The 22917-nt window shown below is 38.4% G+C and overlaps 1 protein-coding gene across 4 annotated transcripts in view; it reads right to left on the reverse strand.

Moving 5' to 3' along the window:
• The window catches only part of FLRT2 (fibronectin leucine rich transmembrane protein 2), a 216717-nt gene that overhangs the window by 172924 nt on the left and 20876 nt on the right, over positions 1-22917 (reverse strand). The window contains exon 2 of one of the 4 annotated variants that reach the window (XR_008992426.1): positions 15580-16068. The exons of the other annotated variants lie outside the window; for them this stretch is intronic. The gene's annotated coding sequence lies outside the window, so the exon portion shown is untranslated. Of the gene's footprint in view, positions 1-15579; positions 16069-22917 lie in introns of those variants that run through there. 4 annotated transcript variants of the gene reach the window in all.

Here is a 22917-nt window from a genome sequence, read left to right on the forward strand (position 1 = left end):
CGTCCTATCCTTCCCCCAGCACTCTCTCTCTGCAGCTCTTAGGCTTGAGATTGCCGCTGCAGATCATTCATTCATTAACCCATTTGCCCTACGGGAAGAAGTACAGTCTGGGGCAGGGTTTTCAGTACCTGCTGTAAACAACTTTGGTCTGGGGCCCTCAGGAATCCAAACTGTTCATTTCTGATACTCCATTTAACTACCCACTGCATGGGATGATCACTGGGGAGGCTGATGTGCGAGTCCCAAAGCACAGAACTATTTCATTTATCCAGTTTCAACCTAACTTGTACTTAACAAACGTGAGTCAGTTTGGGGACACTTCTCTTTCTTGAGCTGCAGAAGCCTTTAATCTATCCTAGAACAGTGTTTTCAGGGGGAAACAGAGGTACTGGTAGATATTTTCTGAGTGTGAAGAAAAATTTCAATATGAACTGATCGAATTGTCATCGGCCCCAGAAAGTGGGTAAAGGAGTTCAAAGTCACAAAGTCCCTTGCGTCTACTCACCCACACTCCTATGCAAGGTTCCCAGAAGTATCGCATATTGAAAAAATTCAATATTTACCTGCAATGTAACATTGTTCTTGTTTTACATCTAAGGACTGTATAGAGTAATCTGGATCTAGGTTTCAAGATCCCAGTGAGATGGTAAAAGCCAGGGAGCCAAGACAGGGAATAAACAACCTTCAGAATGATAATAAGGTTGGGTCCAGTAAGCTGAACTATTTCCTTGGCAATCACAACCACCTATTACAGGCTCTGTGCTAGTGTCCACCATATTCACAAGACAAGTGTGCCCATTAAGGGCATAGAAAATCACATTTGATAACTTCCTAACTAAAAGCCAAAGAGAAAAATATTTGCTTACCTAGTGACTATATCGGCCTTTTCTGCAGTCACTCTACAGTAAGTGTGCTGGGCAGTACCCAGAGATCAATTTTAGTGGAAATGAATCCTGATGGTGTTAGCAGGACCTGGTCAGCTCTTGAACAATGGTCAGTGACTTTGTTTCCTACCGTGCCCAGTATGTCCTGGACAAATTTTTAAAGGAAATTAAAGAGATGTAATTCAGTGACAATGGAAAATACTCCATTTGGAAGAATAGCTATTTAGGAAGACAAAAGCCTGGTCAAAGGGGAGGTCTTAGATTCTTCATAAGCCTCACATCAAAATAAAATTCTGCAATTTAGGAGAAGGTGGTTATACCCACATGAGAAATGTTGGAGCAAATTTCCACATGAAGCGATGGCTTAAGAGGAGCCCTGTGTCTAAATTCCTTTGCACTCTAAGAAAAAAAAAGAAACTTCTATTTATTTAAGGAATAAATGTAAATGCAGTGATGGCAAAATAAAGCATAAAGGGAAGAGAACCAGTGAGACAGAAAAGGCATCTTTGAATTTCTTTCTAATATAATGGTCCTCAAAAGAATAAAGATACAAGTTAACAGGACGTACCAAAGCCTCCACAAACCTCTCTTTGTCTGGGGAATCCTTTCGACCTCTCTGTATTAACACTTGTGAAAGAACCAAGACTGTCCTGGCTTTTGATAGCATGAAAAGTTGCCAGATTAAATAACACAGGATACCAATAGTGCATGCAACACATGTAGGCAAAAGTTATTCACTGTTTATCTGACCTTCAAATTAAACTGAACACCTAACACTTTTATTTATTAAACTTTCAATCCCACAATCAAGCAGTCATGAACAAATTCTGAATGATTTATTTTTGAGCTGGTTAATGGTGCAACCTGAGGTCTTAATCACTGCTGTGCTGCCTGGTTTCCTGGGCTTTTGGAAAATACAGACTTCTATACCTACCCCTATAGATTAGTCCTCTATGGGCCAAACAGCACTATGTTTACAAGCTGCCAGGTAAGTCTTGATGCACACACATTTGCAAATGACTGTTTTAACCCCGACTAACAACAACAACTAAAAATTGAAGGGATAATGAGTCAGATTTCTCTAATGGCTCAAATCATTCCCTTGGGATGTTAGAGGTGACTTATATTTCTTAAATCTTAAGACAGCATTTAACCTGAGAATGTCAAAAGGAGTAATGTAAACACTATATTGGTTAAGAAAATATTGTCATGGGGACCATTTTTTCATTACCCAGACACTGAGGGAACATCACTTACTCTAATCGAGCAAACCAGAGGCACCACCAAGAATAGAATCTCTAACACCTGATGCCAGAATTTATCCCGTGCTGTCATTTCTAAACAATTCCTCCTTACATCCTGTTTCTTGAACAGCTGAAAGAGTTGGCACAGCCAACAGAAGGAGCTGAGACATTTTTCTACCCTTAGCTAATGTGTAAACTCCTTAGCTACCAAGTAACTGTCCAATCACAATATAACATAAAGAAATCCACATCTGAATCAGGAATTATCTTAACAGATGCAAGCTTCATTGTATCGGCAAATGCTAACATAGCATTAAAAGTGAGCAAAGAAAAATCTTATTGCCCTTCACTGAAGATAAAACTCAGTTACTTTTTGATTCCAAGAATGTGTGTGTGTATGTGTGTGTGTGTGTGTGTACTGTGTCTGTGGTAGGAGTGATGGAGGACTATTTCACTCTCTAACCACTAGCAGAATTTCTTCTCTATGACACATTGGCTATTAAAAATAACTTTCAACCACTCCTTCATTTACAATCTATAAGAACTTCCCTCCCAGGGAATTTATGTTTGACAATTTGGGGTTTTTAACTATGAAGTCCAAATGTCCAAAAGAATAACTCAGCCATGGAAAGATGTTAACACAGAAACTGTGGCTAATCAATTATAAGAATGGCCAAGAGCTGGAAAGCAAAAACGGAGACCTGGGCCTGTATGCAATAGGGATTCAGGACAGTGGAAAGTAGTGATAAAAGTTCTCTCTTGACAGTTACACAGACCTAGTTCCACCTTGACTGCCCATGAGGCCTTGAGCAGGTTACTCAAGCCCTCTGTGCCCCTTAATCATCTGTACAATGTAAATAACAACAGCTTGAACTCAAAAGCTACTGTGAGGATTAAATAAGTTAGCATGCATAAATTACCTACCACACAACATGACATGTATTTCGTTAAATGCAAGGAATGAGGAGCGAAAGTGTGCATTCCTGTAGGCCTAAGGGGCAGGCAGCCAATCATATATTTGCTAATGCTTAAGTATGAACCTTCTCTGTGCCTAGCTATAGGCAGGACAAGTGATCTTAAAGGAATATCAAGACCTCCTTACTGTCTGTACATAACTGTCTTATAATCAGTGAACAAATATATGCTTAGTAACAACTGCTGCCATGAACACAGGATCTGATTAACTGATGTAGGTAATAGAAAAATATTCTAAGACATGCAGGCCTGTTCCCCATATATTGGTTAAAGAGATAACATATACTTGCCTGAGAAGTTAAGGACAATGATAGTTAAAAAACAATAACAAAAGGACAACATAAAGGTACAAATGACAGCTGACGAATAACTGATGAACAGTGAGAGAAGTGGTGCAGCTGATAAGGTCTGTGAGCTCAGAGAACAGGACCCAACAGAAGTCAAAGCAGTCTGGGAATTCTTTATGGAAGGTAAACCACTTGGGATCAGCTTTGAAAGAGAAGTGGGATTTAGATAAGCAGAGAAGAGGAAATTCTAGGTTTATGATACAAGTAAAGCCACAGAAATGAGAAAACAGGGCTAAGTGATGACTTAGAGATAAGCAGTACCTTGTCCATGTCACTTGTATCACTGAATGCCAGACACAAGGGCTGGACCACAGCTATTTAAGCCCGTGGTTCTCAACATTCTATTGCTTGTATCACCACTGCACACTTGTCAGATAATAATAGTTATCATTCTCAAATCTCCACCAAAAAATATTTGGGGTTGTATAGATAAGGTTGGTTTAGATTATATAAAATCCTAGTAAGCTAGGATTTACTAGTCACTAACACACTTGTCCCCCAAAACACACACACACACACACACATACTTTCATTTAACTAACAGCAAAACAATGGTGTTTCTTGACACATGGTTTACATCACTGCCATGGGAAGCAGGAGCCACTAAGAGCTTTGATGGGACTAATCAAGAGACACTTGATAAGAAAAGAAGGTGCTAACTGTGTTCTTCAGACATCAGATGTGCAGGGTCAGGAGAGAGCTCTACTCACTCCAGCTCATATTGTTACTCCACCACCTTGTTAACGAACTGCCACTCAACCTTGGTAAGAAAGTCAAAGAAATATTCAATACTAGATGAATGACGATGACCACTGGTACTCTTTTTTTTGTGATCAAATTTTGATATAGCCTTTTGGCACATCAATGGAAGGAAAAGCATTCAGATTAGGTACACCATTTCCCCTATCTTTTGCCCACATGGACCATCCCATTCATTGGGTTATAGTCTTTTAAATTGCCAATTATGAACTGTTAATGAAAATGTCATAACATACACTACTTGGACACCTAATATTTCATTATCATCCCTACCCCATGTTGTTCTTTATGTCTGTAGTTTGTTAAAGTTTCTGAAACTAATATATAAGAGCGGAATCACCTCCATTTTAAAAGAAATTCTGTAATATGAAAATGTTATAGCAGATCCAAATATAAAAACATTATAGCCAACCCTGAGCTACCATCACGGTGACATTTAAATGATGTACTCTTCTAGAGAAACACAATAGCACATAGCATCCACTGCTGAAACAAAGTATACCAATTTTAAACCACTTCAGGCTTGAACAAAACAGATGAAGAAAAGCCCTGGATTCCAAATTCTTAGGATGTCACCAGGGCCTGAGATGTACCATCATGACCTCCTGCTATCCAAGTAGAATACTACTGAAAACCATGAACAGTCATTTACTTAAGAGATAGTCTTATAAACACTTGAAGCAACAATGTTTTATGATCTAAACTCTTCACTCTGTGTAGAGTACAATGAAAAAAAAAGTAAAAAGCAATATATTAAGCTACCAGAGCTATATTCAATGAAATAATGAGAATGTAAGGGAAAACACAAACATTTTTTAAAGAATTCTTTAAAACCAGGCTCCACTCTTTGCTTTTTCACTAACAAATTAGAGCACATTGATGCAATGTTTTAAAAAATAATTGACCTTTACTTGGTGATGGGGGGAATCTAGTAAACATAATGTTCCTTATGTAATTGTACATTAATGATACCAAAATGAAATAAATAAAATTAATAATTGACCTTTAAATGCGAATTCATTTAGCTGCTTCCAATATGGTGGTCAGGTTGAGGTAAAAATGTAAAATTGTGAGTGCTAATGCTGAACATGAAAAAGGAGTTCAATTATTACACATTCAATTTTCAGATGTGTCTGCTGAGTCACTATAATGTCTTCACATAGACTCTAATCTACAGTTGAAATTTGAAACCCATGGAAACCAAGAGCGTCAACCTTTAACACTCAATGCAAACTTGGCAGGGAAACAAGAGAACATCTTTAAAGGAGCCAAGGTATAATTTATGTGTCAAAATGACAGCTCTACCCTTTCGGGTGATGGCTGTCAATACCAGAAGCTCGAGAATGGAAATGGTGGAGATACATAGACATATTTGGTATAAAAGCTTGTCACTTTCTGTCCTTGATTCTTTTCTAAGGTTGAAAGATGATACGTGCATTTGGAGAGAGTCCATTTAAAGAACACTGTGGTAGAAGAAATGGACATAACCAACATCTTATAAATGCCACTAAGTTTCACTGTCACACTTAATTAGCATAATCCCAAAACTGAACTGGCCAAAACCTAAAAAATAAATTTGATAACGACAGCATTTGTGATCACTTGTATTACTAATGCAAAATCCCTCCAAAAGCACAGAAAAAAAACTGCTTTAATAACATTATTTCAGGATTGGTGTTCTGCCATTGTCTCATTGGTGTTTAGCAAGATAAATGTATTTTTTACTAGCTCTGCTAAAACCAAAACAAACCATGGTAACCAAAGGCTTGGGGACAAAATAAACCCCATCTGAAGTTCTTAAAACATGCTTTTTACTGTTGCTCTCTGCAGGCGTTTATTAAAGCTCTGAAGTACACTCAAAATGTCCTGGTTCCTAATGGTTCCCTTGTCTCTAATGTTTGTCCCTAAGAGCCGAGTTGACTACATCCAGTGTGGTGTCCGCTGCAGGAAGTGATCCCTTTCTCGTGCTGTCCTTGCCCTGACCTGGTTGCACAGTCCCAGCACAGAGGACTCCACTTTTGAGTTCTGCACTTCTTGTTGCTCCTGCTGCCATTTCCTGTTCAGCCCAGGAACTAGAGGGGCCCACATTACCCCTTCACTGCATCCAAAGCTAGAAAAGGGAAAACTGCATTGATCATAGCAGCCTTGACAATAGATGGTCAGCTGCTGATGAGGTAGAGCCTTAACAAAGGTGCTTTGGGCAAATTCCTCCTCTCTTTATAGAGAAAATCTTAACAGCACTCAAAGGCAAACTGGTAATCACCAGTAGTGACTGAAGTGGCCTCCTTTAGCCCCAGAAAGACTTCACTAGTTTGATCCAATGACCAAAAGGGCCATCACTGTACAGTCCTTTTCAGTGAAGGACTGTAGTTCCTATGCAATTATTGTTAAAATGTTGCTATTTATCATGAAAGAGTTTACTGGTCAATTATTATCATAGCTGGAATTTCTAAGATTAAAGATAGACTAACTTGCAAATCCTTAAGAGAATAGGAAGGAGATCAAGGGAGAGGAGAGATGGAAAGTATGGAAAGGTGGTAATATATGCCAGGCACTGTGCTAGATGCTTGCGTACCATGTCCATTGACCTTTGAGGTTAGGAACATCTGCTGCAACTACAGGGAAACTAAGTTTCAAAAGGTTAGGTAACTGAGAAGGCAAAGGTAAAGATACCAAGAATAGGAAAGAAAGAGTGGCCAAGGTGGGGCTCCATGGGAAGGTGGCCTCACTAACTGGGCAGAGGGAGAGGCAGGATTGGAGCACTGGACCCCTGAGGAAGTTCATGGAGTCAAAGAAGATGAGACAAAAGAAACAGCAGGTAAACTGAATGTGAAACTCAATTACTCTCATTTGTGCTGTTTGTCCCAGGGCTACTCCTGAATGTGAGCACATTTTTAAAGAAAATCCCCATCTACATTGGATAACAGATGGGAAATTAAACTCATTTGAAAATATACCTAGCAATGACCGTTGGCTTGGTACTAATGCCTCACACATGATCATTAAGGTTTTCCAACCCCTCTTAATTTCAGTGTCATTCCATTATAATAATCCTCTCATGCAAGGTGTATTCACTCTTCTTTTTCAGCGAGAAACTGAGTGACTCACCAAGACCCAAGCTAGAACAACCCTGTGCTCTGCCTCAAAAGCCCATATTCTTCCCCTAGCACCCTTCTTCCCTGTAATCAGCAAGGCTCTATGAACAGAGGCAGTGCCTATCACCCTTCTGCTCCCTTATCCTTATTTGGCCCTTTATGGGCATATTCAAGGCAGTAAGATTCTCCAGGGTCCTATCAAGGAGAAGAGGGATGGCTAATTTCCCAAAGTAAGTTTCCTTGCTGATGGTTCTGTAGGAGACTGGAGATCACCTGCTGGGTGGAGGGTAAGGCATGCTGTTAGTAGAAATCTACCGACCTAAACATTCCTCTGATCTCTATAGGAAATCAAAATTCACTTGTAAACTATTTATTCTGTGCTAGTCTCCAGGCTAAGCCCTTTAAATATATGAACTCATTCAATCCTCACAACTACCCTATGAGTAGCTACTGTGGCTCTCTGCAGAGTGCACAGAAAGATCCTGAGGCAGAATGTTGAGGAACTTGCCCAAGCTCCTAAATAAGTAAGTGGCAGAGGTCTGAGCCCAGGCAGTCTGGCTCCAGAATCCATGCTCTTAATTCACATAATATGGCAACAGGGCAAACACAGAAGACAAACACAGACAGTGTACATTTTCCTAGAAAGCCTCATTTGGTCTCACAGAGGAAGTGTGTACAAGGAAGCTTAGAGGTTCCAAATACTTCTGGCATTTCTGTTATGTGCCGGCACCATGCCAGTGATGGGCACACTGTGATGTTCAGGATGCTGTCCAGGTGCCCACAGGGTTCTGAAGAGACAGGTCAAATGTAAGCTGAACTGGATGATCCTAATCACTTCTTCAAAGCTCAACTATACTACCCTGGTCCCAATGTATAGATGAGTTTACACACATACCCTGCTCCCTCCCCCAGCCCCAGCTCCTTTGAAATCAGTAACCACTGAGCACAAGTAACACCATGTTTTTCATTTAAATAGGTTCCAATAGATATGTCCTTCCACCAATTTTCAACAACACTAGTTGAATCATAAGAAATTTTGTCTGACATGTGGGAACTATTTTCATTACTTTTTCGTCACCACAAAAACATTAATACTATTTGAAAGTTCTGCACTGTATTCTTCTCCCTCTGGCAGAAAAAAAGGACTTCTGCAGACCTCCGAGAAGAGTCTGCAGGGATACCTGAAGCCGACCTGAAATTTTCAGATTTGCAAAGATGACTGGAAGGGAAGTGCCCAGGAGAAATATGCAAGATAACTCAAAGGCATAAAAACAATTTTTACTGATACACAGCACAGGTAACATATAAAAAATAAAACACCTTAGCTAAACAAGACAATATAATATCCAATTTACCACATGTGCCAAAAAAAAAAAAATTTAAGTGCCCTAAAAAATGCTAAAACACCATGGTAATGAAGAGTTCTGGGTTTAAATACTAGAATTACATTCCTTAAGTACTTAGGCAATAGCATAATGACAGAATTTCCAAATTTATAAACAAGGAACTAAGATTTAGAAATAAGACACAGCTCTAGTTAAGTAAGCATGCATAAAAAAGATTAATATTTTTAAGGCTATGAATGTTAACTTTGAAGTAAAGCACTATTCAGCATATTTTGAGTTATTACAAACCAAAAGTCAGACATCTAATACTCTTTAACAGCTCCCCACCAAGAAACTTTAGTACATTCTATTTTATACTGTTTTCTAGTAATTATTACAGATAAAACTTTAAGAATAAATGCCTAAATATTTGAAGAGAGAAAAAAAGGACTTGTTTTTTCATCATGACTAATTCACAAATGACCAAACTGTAAAGTATTTATGCTCATCACTTCATTCCTGGGAGACTGTTACATAGAAGGAATATGTTCCTTTTCATTCATTCTAAACGTTCGCTAGTACCCAATACTGAGACTATTTTTCATCCACCAGATTGTATTTTCTTTCTGTGCAACAGAAGTAGGAATATAAGATAAGCCCTGTGTATTCTGCCATAATATGTGAATCAACTGCTGAACAATACCAAACATTGCATTTTCCAAAATGTTTCACCAAAATAGCAGCAGAATTTTCCATCTTTCTTACACGCACGTGCACACACACACACACACACACACACACACACACACACACGAACACACAGGCACACACAAGAACATTCACAGGAAGGGCAAGGATGGCTCCTTTAGGAATAGACTTGGGAATTTCCCAAGCATTATCTTGGGATAAAAATGGGCTAAAAAAATCAAGATCCTCTGGATTCCTTTATGAAACCTTTTATTCTTGGAGAAGAGCCCCTGACTTCAGCCTTGAATGGAGTAATGTGTTAGATTTGTTTCTCAGTGAAACACTTCCTTGTAAGTTTCCACAATCATACTCACCAATCACCCAGTGAATACCATCTTCCTGGCCTGTGCACACATGGTCCATCTGGGTCCCTCAGGCCACAACACTGTGATTTTTTTTCCCCTCTACCACATATAGAAACTATTGCTTGCTGGCTCATGTGCACTTTTTAAGACCCTCAACCAGAGTAGATAGGCAAGAGCTAGTATGGAGTGGGTGGATCTCCATCAAGGTAGATCCTAGTCTGTCCTTCAGTCTCCACTGTAAGAATCTTCAGGGTAATTTATGAGAAAACTGCTGTGGCTGCCATCATAGCATTTGCATATTTCCCTCAATTGTTCTTTTATATTCTAATTTATCTGTCAGCATGGCCTAGATTTGTCAGAGGGCAAAGACCCATCTTTCTTATTCTAATGATTGGGGGCAGGGGAGAATCTTACAAAAATTGGTGCAGTTTGCTCTTATTCATCCTCTCCTGAAAGCACTCCCTTACAGGGAAGTATCTCTCTGGAGGATTAACAAAGAAATGGCTTTTCTCCCTTAAGATATGGCCTGTTGGTAGGCACTTTGTAATAAATTCCATTACAGGTTCTAAACCTTCCCAAGGCCCCAAGGATTCAATAGGTACGAATACATCAGTGTCACATCAAGCGCATTTTCCCTCACGACTTGCAACAGCCCTTTCAATCTAGGAGCGTTTTTATGCTATTTCCAAGTGTCTTTTAAGCATGACAACCCAAATAGCTACTCTTTTTTCAAAAGCTAACAACCTGTATTTTAAAACCAATAACCTGAGCACAAGGACTCTCAAGCATATACATCTTAATACATCTCCATGCATTTGGTTGCTAAAATCGTTTGAAAATTAAAAAAATATATACATTTGGTCACTAGCCAGGCATGATTAGAGAGCTGGTGATATTTCTATTAATAAGATTAAGAAATTATCAGGGTTCCAGATGCTACATAACATTCTGAATAGTTCCACCAAGGTCATTATTTTTATACTCAGCCCATTAAAACAACTGCAGAATCCACTTGTCTCATATGCCTGAAGTAACTTAAAATGAATGTGACAGATTTCTTATGAGAAAAGTAACAGCACACAAGAGATATTATGACAAAAGCTATTTTTATGACTCCATAGACTAAGGTATTAATATCACTCTGCCTATGCAAAAATAATATATGACACCCCAGACTGCATGCCATTTGGGGCAGGAAGATTTTCATTACCCCCATCTTGAAAAAAAACAAACAAAACAAAAAAACAGTTTTTCAATTAGGATATTTCATTCACTTTTTCCTAAGATCGAAATAACTTCTGGATTTCTGTGGCTTTGTACCTTGATGGTTCTATACAGTATCTTATAAATTCTGTTCCTAAGACTGGCATAGTTCATAATTCCACTACTCTTTTCTTGCTGTCATAGATATGGTATGACAGAGACAAGATAAATCCAGTGATCATATGATAAACATCTTATCTTCTTAGTCTGAAATGACCAGAGTTTGAATTCTCTTTACTATTGAGGAAGCAATATTTTAAAATCCCAATGACTTCATTAATTATAAGATTAGGAGGTTTGCTTTTTGATTAAGACCAGGATTGCAATAATTCATGGCCATACAAGAAACTGAGAACTAATGCATGCCTCTACAGGCAATAGGCGATAGTAATTTAGTGAGACCGAAGGAAATACATTTAAATTGCTCATTATTATACAAACTTAAGATATGATGAGAAATACCACATGAAGTGTGCCTTAATGCACGAACTATCCTATAGAATCAGAGTAATAATCACTGCAAGGACCTACACATGAATAACATTCTTCATCTTGCAAATTACTTTTAGGTACAGTCTCACATCTGATCACTACAAAAAAATCCTTTGAGATCAGTGCTATTATAATCCTCATGATACAGACGATGAAGCCGATTCGCAGATGATGAGAGCCGCACCATTTAAGAACTATTACGTTAAATTACGTATCATTTGTTTCAATCAGGATAGGTAGAGTAGTATTTTTCTCTAATAGTGTTACCCATGTCTACAAAAGACATAGAAAATGGTTTTCTATGGTCTACAAAAGGCATAGGAAATAGAGCCTTACTTTCAAATACTTTGTTATCTGCGAATCTGGTGGCATATTTAGAAAACTAGCCCCTTTTTTGCCATAGTCAGAACGTCTTCACATAGATCCTCCAAAGATAAATTTAGAATAGTCTTGGTTGATTTAATGGAGGGAAGATGATCTAGGCTTTTACTTAGCTAATCATGTCAAACTCAGGTTGTTAGTGATAGTTTGTGTTTGTTCGATTTTTGATTATCCTGTTTCTCTCAGACAATTTATTTGTACTAAAATGAAGGAAATCAGTGTTGCTTTTAGCACTCTCAAATTGCTATTCACCTTAAGGGTTAAAAAGATCACCAAGGTTTGCTTCTAAACCTACCCATCCAACTCAAGTAATATATAGTCATTGGCCAAATCAATTTCATGAAACATGAAAAACAAATGCCATTTGGCTATAAACTCTATGTATAGGTGGACAACCGTAGGAAGCCAAGTGCCATTTTGGTTTTCTGCCATGTAAATGCTGAAAATAAGGTACTGAAGAACCCGCTACCCCCACTGCCTGCTCTATACTTCTTTGATAAAAATCATCTTACAGAAAAGGATCAATGCCCTGACTTCAGGTTGGCCATTCAAGTGTCACACCTAGCTCTACCTTATTTGAAGGATCTTTACATGCTGGGAATATTACATGTATCAGTGCTATCTCCCTTTTAACTCCAGTATCTTCATTGAGATTTACAGTCAACTATCATCTATTATGTTACGGATAAATACCAGACACATCCATGCTCTCTACCTGGGAGGCAACATTTCACATTTTTTGAGAAAGAAGTTGTCATCATTTTTCTTTCCCAAGATCACTAAAGTATTGGGGTTTGGAAATAATATCTCTGAACCATGTTAGTCACAAAGTGTGGGGTGGTGGTATAGGGAGATGTTCAATTTATCTGGTATTTGTTAAATAGCCTACATTTTGGAGTCAGATACTGCTGGTCCCATTCCAGTTTCATCACTTTCTGGATGTGTGGCCCTGGTGACAGGGGTAACTGTGACATTACTTGGGCCAACTGTGATCATTACTACTTCTTAAGGCTTCTGCAATGATTAAATTGAGTAAGGCAACAGTGTTTAGAAAACTGTAACTTTCAAAAAATGACATGTCTTTCTTTTAAGGAGTGAATGTCCTATAGATGCTTCTGGATGTCTAACTTTATGTAAGAAAAAAATAGATTTGAAAAAAAATACATTTATTTATTATTTATCTTTATATTTAACACTGTGAAACAGTCTTGGAAAATCAGAACAGAATGCCCAGGTTCTAGTCCACATGGCTTCTCAATGCCTTCTAGGTCTCTGGGACTCAAGATCTTTGCCTTTCTTTCAGGGTTCTGTTACAGTCCATTGATTTTCCCTCACGGTATAAAATTTCCTTTGTCTTATTTCACTGGGCTATTTCCCCTGGGCCATTCTGACCAGTTATGTTCTGTGTTGTTTATATTGGTCAACCATCAATAGATTTCATTTTGAAGATGCTGATGCTATCGCGTGATGGCATTCTTTCCTGTTATTGAACTGTTGTTCCCTGAAGAATGTCCTAAAGAACAGGAAAAGAATTGATGCCCATGAGCATCATCATCTTTAGGACAATTACAAAATATGTTAGAGACCTTGCATCTGAACTCAAAGAAAGATGGAGTAAAAGGACGAGTATTAAGTTGCTAACATTATACACCCATCTACTCTCTCCCCCTCTCCAAGACTTCTCATCTTATCTGCTCCTCAAACCAAGTCCATGATGGTATTATTAACCTCAGTTTACAGAGGAGGGAACTGTGCTTCCAGAAAGTCAAATAACCTGCATTATGTCCTTACAGTCTGAAAAGTGGGTGAGATTGCACTCAAACTTGGTCTTCTTGATGCTAACTGCCACACATCCTCCATGGAAAATCCAGGAATCATTAGAAGAATTAAAATTTTTTTAAATAACATTCCAGTGACTTTGGGTTTGAACTCTAGAAATGTCTGTGTCTTTTGAAATAACCTTTTGGAAAAATGAGTAAGTCAGAGGGACTTAAGATGTTGACAAGGTATGTTGTGAACTTTCAAAAATAAATAATGCCTTTCCTCCCATGAGCATTCTTCCCAGCATGTTCAGTGCCTCCCAAACATTCCATTTCAGAAACTACTTGCATTTAATCCAACGCTCTACTCATAATTTTAAAATGTAAATGCTTCCAGAAAAGAAAAATTTAACACTGGTGTCAAGTCATATTCACTATAGTGGGAATGAGTTTCCACCTTATCTTGAGACTAGTTTTACTGGAAAGAGCTTGAGGACAAAAGAGGGATATGGTAACTGAAGTGTCCTTTAGAAGTGAGGATGGGGAACTCTGGAATTTTAGGGGCATTAAAAACAAACAACACCACAATACAAAGACAACAGTCACAATTTCATAATTTTACCAAAGGCTGGATCTGTCTAAAGAACTCATGATTTTCAGGGCCACATTATTATGCATTTTAAAATAACAGAAATTTACCATTGTATTTGGAAAGGCTTCTGGTACGATTCTATTTTATCTCACTCGGACTTTATCATTGTAGACAAGGCAGCCATTCTTAACTCTGCTGGTTGTCAACAGTATCACCTGCTATAATAATGGAGGGAGAATGTCCAGACAGGCAAGAGCCATGCATCAGGATGCCTTGTAGGCTACCTGCCAGGGTTCTGCAAGTGTTCTACCATATTTCCTGCACTCCTTCTGCACAATTCATAATCTAACAGATGGCACCATTAAGCAAGTGTCCCTGCTAGTCAGGCTCTTTGAAAATGAAGGCAAAAAAATACAGAATAAAAATTAAGTTGACTAGAATAATACATGTCCTTATTCCTTACAGTAGGTTGACAATGGCTGACAAATTTCCAGTGGGTATAATCTCACAGAACATGCCTGGGAACATTTTACAACAGCATAAACCGAGATTGTAAGATACCTTGATAAATAGCTACTTTCTCACCCCAGACTGTGCTCTCCTTTCTCCAGACACATGTACAGCAACCATTACCATCAAGCCCGCAGAGAATTACGTACTGCTCAGGAGATAGCTTCGGAAACTCTGAGGAGCTGTTAAAAAGCTGCATTCAAATCATGGGGTGGTGGAACACAAACAAGTACAGAATGTAATATCATATTTGAGGCAAAAAATATATACACCATAATAGAAAGATGCAGCAGAAAAATTTAGTGTTCTGTGCACTGACAGTGAGCCATTAACAAGGTAAAATTATCAAATATTGGAGCAGTTTGGAGCTTGCATTTTCTATTTGGGGAATTATGATAATGTGACAAGGTTATCGTTATAATTAGGAGAGTAATTAAACTAACAGAGTAATTGCTCTTCTCCATTTTTTCTTAGTCAAAAAGATCTTCATTGTAGGGAAATAGGAGAGAAAAGGACATTCTTCATTGATTTTTGAAAAATTTCTCATGAGAGTCCCAAACATGAAAAGAGGAAAACTAGACACATTGGTACATAGCACCTTTCAATTTTCTTCTTAGCAACAACTTTTTTTCAGCTGTTATAAATTCCTTGTCACATAGCATGGATTCTACATGTGAAGACTGTCTTTGTTAGGAGTCAATCCTTGTGTGTGTGTGTGTGTGTGTGTGTGTGTGTGTGTGTGTGTGTGTGTGCTTTATCATTTCTTATTCTGAGAGCTTAGGAGATTTTTCTTTTCAATACGTCCAGACTCCAGACTTAGTTTCAATTCATTTTATGTTCACAATGTCTCACCTATAAAAATGAGCAAAGACAGAATTGTTCCACCTGGGTACATATGAATCCCAGTAAAACTTTAAAACAAGCAAAAAATTTGAAAATACATAAATAAGCCTGCCCCTCCCTGAAGAGTCAGAGCTGGGACAGACAAGGTCTTTTTGGCAGAAACACTTTGAGATAGGGAAGTGAGGACACAGCATTAAGAGATTCATCTCAATTCCTGGGAGGAGAAGGGACTGATCTGGCAGACCGTTGAGAAAGTCAACATTTTTGTTCAAAGCCTTTGGGCTTTCTGAGACAGATAAAAAAGCCTCACCCATCGGACTTGAATGAAGAGTGATGGAGAAAGACCAAGGAAAGCCACTGGCTAAATGCTGCTGATGCCGGTGGATCCTGAGGTCAGAGCTCTAACCTGGGACCTGGGACCTCAGGAGGGCGATGGGCAGCACAGACCTGGGTAAGTAGGATGAGTCCAAGCACATCACTGGAAAGAAACCGAGCTACGTCACTCCATGCAAGTGATACCACTTCTGTGAGCCTCTCTTTCCCCACCTGAAAAATAATGATTCTATTTATCTAACTTGCTGAGCTGCTCTGAGATTAAAAAGAAAAAAATGTAAAGGGCTTTATAAACAACTTATATATGTATATCTATATATATTACATATCACATATAATCCTTACTAGGACCAACTGGGTTCAGCCCCTGACTCCCTTGCTCTGGGTAGTGGGAACAGTGCACTCAGAACATCAGAATTATTTGTAAATAAAAAGCTCACATTCATTTTGGTGTAAATTTAACCCCAAAGTGATCACAGTTGATCCTTAAACAACATGGTCTGAACTGTTCATGTCCACTTACACATAGATTTTTTTTAATAAACATATTGGAAAATATTTTGAAGATTTACAACAATTTTAAAAACTAGCAGACAAACCTTGGAAACTAGAAATACTAAAAAAAAAATATGAAAAGGTATGTCATGCAAGTACCAAATGATTTCCCTCATTTGTGGAGTATAACAATGAAGCAAAACAGAAGGAACAAAACAGCAGCAGACTCACAGACTCCAAGAATGAACTAGTGGTTACCAAAGGGGAGGGGTGGGGGAGGGAGGATGAGGAGGGAGGGAGAAGGGGATTGAGGGGTATTATGATTAGTACACATGGTGTGGGGGGTCACAGGGAAGACAGTGTAGCACAGAAAAGACAACTAGTGACTCTGTATCATCTTACTACACTGATGGACAGTGACTTCAGTGGGGTGTGGGGATGGACTTGATAGTGGGGGTGAATATAGTAACCAAAATGTTTTTCATGTGAAATCTTCATAAGAGTGTATATCAATGGTACCTTAATATAAAAATAAAAGGTGTGTCATTAATACATAAAACAGATGTAGATCTTAGTTTATTTTATCATTTACTACCATAAAATCAACAGTACTCTATTATCTAAGTTTTGGGGAATCAAAAGTTACATGGATTTTCATGCAGGTGTTAGCCCCCCTAAACTGTGTGTGCTTCAAGGGTCAATTGTCCTTACTGCTCCTGGTAAGAATTTTTTCTGCTTATCTGCTTAGTTAATCCCTGTCCTTTCAGCAAATATCATCAGCTCAAAAGTCACTTCCTTGTGAAGCCTTCCCAGGGTCCCAGAGGGGAAATGAACTTCACTTCCACTCTGCTCCAAGCTGCTGCATGCACCTGACCATCACAGCTTATGCCTGTCCACCACTCCACCATGAGCAACCTGAGACAGGGCTGAGTCCTCCGAACCTCTGCACCCCTGGGCTGAGTATCTTTTCAGAAAATATGTGTTGACCAGGCTGAATAACAAATTCCCCAGCATGAGTAACTATGACAATTGTATATATGTGTGTGTATATATGTACATATCTATGTGTATGCATGTGCTTATATGTATATTTATCTGGATATATATATATATTAGGTATATATATATATATATAAATATATACCTTTATTTTTATATATATATATATAAATAATATAAATATTATATATAAAATATATATATATATTAAATACAGGTCTCTTTAATAGGATACTATAATCTTAGGAAGCCACTAGCCACCCGCATTACCCCATTCACAGAAGGAAATGAGAATAACTACTTCCTTTATTTCTGAATATATTATATCCCAAAGGTTATTATCTGTTCTGGCAATAGCAGTATTGCAGCAATCTCTCTAAAGAAACATTATGTCCAATTTGCATGATACCAAAGCACTGGAAAAACAAAATGTTGATCGGAAAGGAATCACGTAGTGGGAAGTCCCCAGTGAATAAACACCTCTTTGATGCCGATGCTATGGCTGCAGTCCATCTGAGCAATCGCCTCTTCCCTTCCCTTTTGAGATGTGATTTTAAACCAAAAGCATTAAGTAGCAAGGAGCGCCGTAATTAAAGCTTCAAACAGGAAATGACTGAAGAAACACTGAGAGAGATGACATCTCCTTTGAAAGTGCATTTCAATTCTCCCCATGTCTCCAGAAGAAAAATGCTTCTGACAGTCTATATTTTACCAGTGGTTCATTTAATAATGCATATCGACATTTATCCGGGAACATCAGCCCTTGCTTTACTTCTCATTCTAAATCAGCTAAGCAACCAGTCCAGTCCCATTCCCCCCTACTTACTCAGTTTGCTTTTTCTGTTTGTTCTCATTTACTTATTTTTAAACTAATTTTTGATGCAAAGATAAAGTTGCAGGGTGAAAACACAAATTTCCCATAAAACTTGAATATAACTCTGGGGGCAAATGAGAGCCTTTTACCTCTTGTTGGGCTTACAAAATTACAGTATCATAAGCCAAACACACACACACACACACACACACACACACACACACACACACACACACACACGTGCACACACACACGTGCACACACACACACATACACACAGGACATATATATTCCAAGAGCAAAACAGACTTCACAGAGGCTTTGTTATTCTTGTGCTCTGTGCTTAGAATATCGTGAGACACACTTTCTACATAAGTCCATCTCCTGCTTCATTTCCTAGAAAGGGTCCCTTGTTAACTATTTCTACAATCATTGTCTTTCTAACATGCACTAGTGCTAGACATAAAATAGTTCTGAGAAGTGTCTTCATTTGTCTTGCTTTTGTTTTTATACTCTGTGGTCTGTGTAGGGATATCACCTAGTCAGTCTCCTTTTGGGAAATCTAGGTACCCTACTCTTAAAACCTAATATCCATAACGTAAACTTTGGGAAGAGGTAGTTCAAGCAGATTTTATCCATCACTTCATGCAATACACAGTTAGGAGCTTTGGACGTATTATAAGATGAATATGATATGAGTTCCATTCTCAGAGCATCTGTACATTGGTAACATACATACCTGATAAAAACACCCTTTAGAAAAGAACACCGCAAATTAGTCAGGGCTCTAAGCTTCCAACTGTGTAAGGGGGTCTGTGTGTTTTGGATTTGTCATTGATAAAACAGGGAGAGTTCACAAAGTTGCTTTCTAGATCAATTACAAATGGTACAGAAAGTGTGCTAGCAAAGCACTATTTATAACTAACAGCAACAGTTAATCCTTAATGTGCACATACTGTGTCCCATGATCTGTTCTGAGCACATCCTATGTATTAAGTCATTTACTCCCCTCAACAACTTTGTAAGGGAGACATTGTCTCTATGCTGTAGTTGAGAAAACTGAGGGACAAAGAGACAAGAAACTTGCCTAAGGCAAAAGAGTACAAGGAAGAGATGGATTTGAACTGAAAGAGCCTGGCTCCAGAACAAGCTGAACCATTTTCTACCACTGCCCTTGGTACAAGAGCACCCTGCAGAGTAGAGCACATGCAACATTACTGGGTTGCAAATAGATTCTCTCCAAGGCACTGGGGGGTTCCCAGACCCAGCTCAGGCTATGATTTCATTTTTAAAGATAAAAGATTTTTAGCAGTAAAATGTTATCACTTATCTTTTGGAATTAATACACCACCACTTGTATGAAATATTTAGAGAAAGAAAGCAGGATATTTGCGATATAGGATGGTGCTTATGAAAAGGTAAGCTAAATATCTAAAGCATAGCTCCTACCAAAGAAATGGCTGCACGTATCCCTGGTATGCTTAATTTTCAACAACCCAAGGGGCAACGTCTCAGAATGGTGATGACTGCAGATGAAATCTATAAAATTGTCCGTGGAATATACCAAACCTTAAAAAAAAGTAAATGTTCAGACAGCATGCTTATTATTATTACTCTGACTGAATTTTAGGAGAACCAAGTGTATATTTCAGACAGTTTTTGTGTATGTACAAAATGTCTATATTCACAAGACTGAATTTATCAACTTAATAGTAAATTTCTTAATTATATGTTTTCTATCCATATTGGATCAACATTTTACTGCTAGAAAATAAAAACATATACATCTTAATGTTTACTTCTTCCTATAACTGTTTAAAGTTTTAACAGTTACTTCTTTTCTAGTTTTTACTAGCTGGTTTTCTTCCCATTTTCTTCTCTCCTTACCAGATCCAAAGATTTTGGATAGGCAAGAAATAGTTATGTGGCTGACCTGCAGCATCTTGTAGGAATGTGTGCATATTCTGACATACTGACTAGTTCATTTCTGAAAGTTTAGCAAGATTATTAGGGCAGCCAACCTCCTCTGGCCAGATCTACTTACATCAGGATCCAAATCTACTGATGTGAAAAGCCTTCAATATCTTGCCACCTGTAGACTTTTCATCTTTCCCTTTCAATAAAGATAGCTTCTACACAAAGAGTAAAATCAAATTTCTAACCTGCAAGTCTCTAAGGACCGAAATGACATCACCAGAATGATGCCTATCTCCATTAGACAGACATTATTAGACGATGTTATAGGTCTTTTCTCCACATCAGAGCTTTCTGAGGGGTGCAATGTATACACCCAAGGGGTGAGGGCATATGATGCTGGCATATGACAGAGGGCTTCCTCTGACACTGCTGGACAGCAGACCACCTTCAGAGGAAAAGGACTGCAGAATCAGACCTTAACGGGCATCCTGTAGCGACAGAACTCTTCTCTTAACCAAGCCAAGTTTACTGAAATTCAGAGCAGCAGCTCTCTATTTTTACATTCAGAACAGAATGGCTAAAGAGACATAATCATTCCTTGGATCAGGCGAAACACAACACTCATATTCATACTGCTAACTATTTTGGTCAGAGCTGACAAATGAAATTTTACAAATAATGGATCTAATGGAAATGCCACAATTGTAAGAGGGAACGATTCTCAGCTCTACCAGATGAGCTGAGTTCATTGTGTGCTTTAGCTGGAAATCCAGGTTTCAGTTAAGGAAAGGGGTGGAGGATTCAAAGCAGGTATCCAAACCACACAAATGTGGTCTGATGGGACCTGTCAGAATGGTAATGACTGCAGACCTCTCAGTGGTGTGAGACATTTACACACCACTGGAAAACTTCAAAAACAAATGAAAAATTAAAATGTTTATCTTGATTGTCTTTCTTAGGTGCACTAATATGTCAGGAAACAAGGCACATAACCTGTCCAGTCTGTAGGAGTGGCATTTTGTAGCCATGATTGCTTATGGACAAAGTCTTCTGCAATGTCTTTTTTTGCAAGATGACCATTTATTAAATCCCTCTAAGACCACCAAAATAGCATTTGGAACTTTCTGGTACAGTATTTGGGACATCAATAAATATTTGTTGATTGCTGGCTCAATCATGAATCTCTTTTTACTTAAATATACGCAGTGTCCTGTGGAGTGTAATGAGGCTCTCTCATAAATGCTTTGGAAAGGAATAAAATAAAATGCATTCCCCTTTCTTTTAAAGGACAATTAAAAGAGAAGGGAGGCTTGGCTTTCTATTCCTGATGACATTCTCTGTCAAATTTAAATCCCCTCAGAATCACATTTGAAAAGTATCTGCCTTACCCTATATGTTAATACATAAAACTGAATCTATTCTGTTCTTATGGTGATTTGGACAACTGTTGTCAAGAATAAGGGAGACCTCTAATGAACTCGAAAGTCATCCATTATGCCATTTCTTCAGCAGGACAAAAAGGTTATGCCATTTCTTCAGCAGGACAAAAAGGTTCTATCCCTTCCCAAAATCACAGTGCAGAACCACCCCACTATTTATAATCACTTATTGTTGGTAAGCTGAAATCTTCCTTTTTTTCCTTCCCCCTCAATGTTTTCTTCCCTTTTCCTCCTCTCACTCTTTCCTTCCACAAATATTTGCTGAACCCCTATTTTATACCTGATCAGTGATGGAATCTGAGGATAAAATGTGAACTAGAGAGCCGTAGACCCAAGGGGTTCAACAAGGAGAGCCTTAGATGATCTCAGTGGCAAAGTTCTTGGAGAGAGAGAGAGAGAAAGAGAAAGAGAGGGAGGGCGGGAGATGGAAGGACAGCACGTGAATCACTGGATATTATTTAAAAGTTGTCTGTTGCGAAATACTCTGCATTCTGAAAATACTTTCTCATCACATCTTGTCCTGATTTCATGTTTCTTGGCCAATAAACCTTTATTGCTGCACTGTCCACTGCATCCTTTTGCTCTGTCTGAATGCTACAAGGGAGAGCAGATGTGCATTTCATAACAATGACTAATGCAGCTACCAGACAGTCTTACCCAAATCAACAGAATAGAGCCAACAGGTGGGAGGTGGATGCTTTCTAAGTATCCCCTACCTTATTCACCACATCTGTTATGCCTGAAAGTGTTCGATTTTCAAAACACCATAGTTAAAATTTAATGTGAGAGTCATATATTGAGCACTGTATAAAAAAAAAAATGTCATTATCCCTTCCGCCATCTAAAACTAGATCTGGGAGGTTAGGCTGGTAAATTTTTCAGAGACTTAATACACTGGCAGAAGCATCAGATCCAGGAAGAACAAGGCACATTAGTTATAGCAGTTTAGGCCTCTTGGAAGGATTTCTGGAATAGTTCTGTCATACCAAAGGTTTCACAATCCGCCTTCCAAATCCTGCCATAAACCAAAAGGTCTCTGTGTCTTATCCGTCTGCACCAGGAAATCCCAAGCTATGTCAATCATCATTATCATTGTCAAACATTTGGTGAGCTCCTAGAGGAAGCCGGAGGAACTGCCTCTCTCTTTGAAGAGGCCTGTATGATGCTCCCTTGTGATCAGCTGCCTCAATAGCTTTGAAGGGCATGCCTCAGTACTACAGGGGCACTTAATGTCTACTGCTTTCTAAAAACATCAGCTATACTTAGCTTATATTTTGAATAAACTGTGTTGGAAGATGAGTCAATACTTATTGAGTGCATATCTCCACTAGGTACTATGCTAAATGCTCCACATGTATTACCTTATTTAATACTCATGGCAGGTTTTAATTTTGCTAT

This window comes from Manis pentadactyla, chromosome 11 (genome assembly GCF_030020395.1).
Source record: "Manis pentadactyla isolate mManPen7 chromosome 11, mManPen7.hap1, whole genome shotgun sequence".
Lineage (NCBI taxonomy): Eukaryota > Metazoa > Chordata > Mammalia > Pholidota > Manidae > Manis > Manis pentadactyla.